Source organism: Pteropus alecto, unplaced genomic scaffold, assembly GCF_000325575.1.
Source record: "Pteropus alecto unplaced genomic scaffold, ASM32557v1 scaffold101, whole genome shotgun sequence".
In the NCBI taxonomy this organism is placed as follows: Eukaryota; Metazoa; Chordata; class Mammalia; order Chiroptera; family Pteropodidae; genus Pteropus; species Pteropus alecto.
The window spans coordinates 12,191,158-12,195,155 of record NW_006432945.1 but is presented as its reverse complement, the minus strand read 5'-3'; the positions used below and the strand labels follow the sequence as shown (position 1 = coordinate 12,195,155).

General features: G+C 53.0%; 1 protein-coding gene across 1 annotated transcript in view; it reads left to right on the top strand.

The window, feature by feature from the left end:
• Positions 1-261: 261 nt before the first annotated feature.
• BRINP2 (BMP/retinoic acid inducible neural specific 2) overlaps positions 262-3,998 on the top strand; it is a 92,335-nt gene continuing 88,598 nt past the window's right edge. Inside the window, exon 1 of the mRNA XM_006907788.1 lies at positions 262-491. The gene's annotated coding sequence lies outside the window, so the exon portion shown is untranslated. The remainder of the gene's footprint in view (positions 492-3,998) is intronic.

Sequence of the window (3,998 nt, the reverse complement as noted above, 5' to 3'; positions counted from 1 at the left end):
GAGAGAGAGAGGAAGAGAGGGGGCGGGTGAGTCCTTGATAGAGTTGCAAGGAAGGCAAGATCTTGAGTTTCTCTTCGGTGGAGGGACAGGGGACATCCCTAGCTGGCCGTTGCACTTTCCTTCCGTCTCCCGCCCGCGTGCTCCCCGACCTGGCGCCGAAGCCCACTTCGAAGCCGCTTTGGGGTGCGGACGATCCGGGCTGCTCAGCCCGGAGGCGGCGGCGAGTGGTCTGGCGGTGGCGGCGGCGGCAGCAGCAAAGCCGAGCAGGAGAATTTGAAAAGAGACTTCCTTTCCCCCTCACGCGCTGAAGGGGAGGCATTCCCGTTTCCCCAAATGAGAAAGAGCCACAAGAAATCATGAAGTAGAAACTTTGGAAAGCTGCCACTGGAGATGCTGCACGAAAACCTGGAATCCGTTAGGAATCTCCTGCCAGGCGGTGGAGGTTTGGGGAGCAGCTGATACAGCCAGGAGGGCTCTTGCAAGGATTCAAGGTAACAGTGCAGGGGTTCGGTGATTTTCCTAGCCCCTATTCGTTGTCCTTCGGTGTGTCTCTTGGTGAGGGGATCATTGGCCCCGCCACAACCCCCTGGCCCTGGTGCCTAGCAGTCGCAGGCAGAGGGAAGGATCCCATGTCTTAGTTTCCGTCTGGTGCTGCTGAGCGGTGGACTTTGGGGTTTAGCTGGAGATGGCCCCTTTACTGCTTCCTAGTGTTGCTGGGCTGTCGCACGTTTGGGCACTCTGCATGACCTATATTGCTTTTGCCTGGTTTAAGTCCTCAAAGTTAGTGCAACTCCCATTAGCTTCAGAAAATCCAATCAGGCTACATAACTGCTGAAGATGACAGAGACTTTTACCGGCTGAGCTGAGGCTCCGCTGAGCTGTCCCCAGTTCACTATGTTTGGGAAAGACCCCAAGGAGCTGAGGCTGCGATACACGATACAGCTCCAGTCACATGCTCGCAGAGCTCTGTGGCATGTTTGTAGAGGCCTGTCTCTTCCTCTCATGAACATGCAGCCAAGAAAAGAAAGAAATTCTGAAGAGAGAACCCTGTAGGTTGCAAATAGTGTCCCCAGGGGGGTGGCAGAAGTCCATTGATTGAGCTGAGCCTGGCAGCCCACTGGAGACACTGGAGAGCACATTGCTGTGCTGGAAGGAGGGCCATGCTGACATTATCCAGCCATCTCGCTCCCTGGTTCTGTGATCATCTGGGTACACAGTCTAATGCTGCCTGTGGTGTGTGCGTGTATGTGCGTGCGCGCGCGTGCGCGCGCCTGTGCTCACAGCTGTATGCAGGAAGCGGGCTGCCAACAAAACCAAGCATGTGCAGCTCTCTGCCCAGGCCCCACATGCTGGAGCATTCCTTCCCAGTCCCAGTCTGAACTTGGGAGCTGCCATTCCAGCCCACAGGAGTTTTCCCCTCACCAAGCAGTCCTTCTGCCTGGTACACCTTTATCCAGGGTATAGAGACTTCAGCCAAATATTAACTAGTCATCAAGGTAATGCACTGTAACGTGATCGAACAGACAGACCCCTCTGTAAAGAACTGTGCGTGTGTGTATATTCTTCCAAGCCCTGGGAGCCAGCCGGGTGCCCTGAGCAGGAAGAAATGTTTTGTTAAAAGGATAGCAATTAGAACAGACCATGCTTATAGCTGGGTTATCTGGGCCTTATCCAGCAGGGACAGTGACATATCATTATAACTAATCAGAAGGTTACATGTATATTGCCAATCAAGTATTTTCGCCTCTGTTGTTGCCCGGACATGGGCATGGTGAAGGGACCCTCCTGACCATGCTCTCTAGAACACATGCGATGCCACTGTTAACCAAGCAGCTCAAATATTTTACAGAATCCCCTGGGGGGCAGTCTAATGACATCAGGCTGGAGTTTGTGTGTTTTCCCTCTTGACTTCACACAATTGTGTGTGTGTGTGTGTGTGTGTGTGCGCGCGCGCTATTTGTTTGAGGCAGGACACTCAGAGTTCCGTCTCAGTCAGAATAAGTTGCTTTGCAGCATCGGGGGCATGACCAAGCAATGCTACCACAATGGGCCTGAAATCTTACCAGTGTCACAGCTACTGTCTACTCTGGGGAAAATGCACGCTTTGCTTCCCGAGGGGGCATGATTTGGGTCTGTGCAGAACCTGGACACAGTGAGCCGTTGGAGGGAAGCGAAACGAATGTCAGACCGTGGTCGTCCCTGCGGGCAGCTGCCTCCTCAGGGTCTGACGGCTGAGCTACAGCCACGGAGAAGACAGACGCATCCTGGACCCCGGCTTCTGCCTCCTCCCCAAAAATGGGGCCGGCTTTGTCTCCCAGAATGGAGCGATGAGTGCTGCAGTGGGGGCACAAGAGAGGAAAGGAGGCAGGGCCGGGGAGGGAGCAGGGCTCCTGTCTGCCAGCACCGGGCCAGTCCCAAGGCGGGAGCATCTTCTCTCTGGCACTGGTAGCTCATCCCCTGGGTGTTCCTTCTTGGCCTCCCAACAGGTTGTTTACTGAGCAAGGCCATAGGGCACAGAACATCCCTGCTGCGTCATCAACTCCTTCTGATCCCCTTTCCCCAGGCACAGGCTAGCCGCTGGAGAGCGTCACATGTCACCAAAGAGAATCCCCGGGGAAGGAGCTCCAGACTCCCTCCCCTGCCCACAAACCAGAGGTAATCTGCAGATGCCTGTGGGCGCTTTCTGCTGACTGGGGTGCTTGGCGGTGAGGTTTCCTGGTTAGTGTTTTGTTTTCCCCACTGTGCTGTGAATTTTTGGTGATTCAACTCTTTCTCTTAAATAAGGCCTTGTCTACATTTTATAATGGCAGCCTCCTCCGAAGGGCTGGGAGCATTTCAGGGAGCCCATCTCCTTGATCCTCACATGGCTTATTGTCTCATTTATCTTTGAGTACTCCAAGAAGTGGAGCTAGCATTTTCGCCTCCTTCTGGGAAAAACGGGGAGCACGGAATCTCAGGAAAAAAGGAGCCAGTGGCTTTACTCTGGGTCACACGATGTTTAAGGGAACCCGAGGGGTGGGGTGTGGGTCTCATCGTTGCTAAGCCAACTCCAGGCGCCATGCCTTCTCCTAAAGACTGGCTCACTCTTTATGGCTGTGGTTTGGTTCCGTTGTTCTGTACTCTCCAGGAATGGGAGGCAACAGTGACATCGAACTTCTCCTCTGACACTGACCTGAGTACTGTGAGGGGTAAAAGTCTTATAAGACCTTGCCTTTGCCCTCAATGATCTTACAGTCTAGTCAGGAAAGTAGGCTTATGTCAGGGCACAGGTAAATGACGACGTACACTGTAAACAGCGATCAGATGCGGGAGACCTGTGAGGCTGACCTAGTTAACCCGCCATTGATTTGTGCCAGTAACAATTGCTGTCAGTATTCCCAGGAGCGGGGAGAACCTGCATTGTGCCATGGGGGATGGGTGGGATTTGCCTGCAGAGGGAGAATCCGGGAAAGGACTCTAGCTGACAGGGGTGCTAAAGGCAGCGCCGTTGAAATAGCCGGGAACACCTAGGTTTGCACGATTCCTTGGGGTTTTACTCTGCACCATTCTCCAGTTGAATCCTAGAAATACCAGCCACCCAGGTTAATTATCTAAAGCATACATCGGCCTAGAGGAAGCATCCCCAGACCAGGCAGAGGACTGTGAACACTGGATGTCTCATTAGGCATTGACTATGACCTAACCTTCCACCTGCTCTCAAGCCCGCTCTCTACATTACAGGGAAGACAAATGTTCAAGGTCAGGGAGCTTCTCAACAGCGCATCAGAAAAACCAAGTGAAAGCATTGGGAGAAAGCAGGCAAAACTCAAGAAAACATGAGAAAATCTTCTCATATTTTAGAATCAGACTTTCCTCAGAGAGAGCCTTGCTTTTTTCCTCTATTTCCTCTTTCCCCGCCCAAATGTCCCCGTTGGGGTTCACTTGGAGCCGCAAAATGCCAAAGCCTTCAGGCATTTCGCACGGAGCTGATTTTCAATCTTAAGATTCTTGAGCATGCC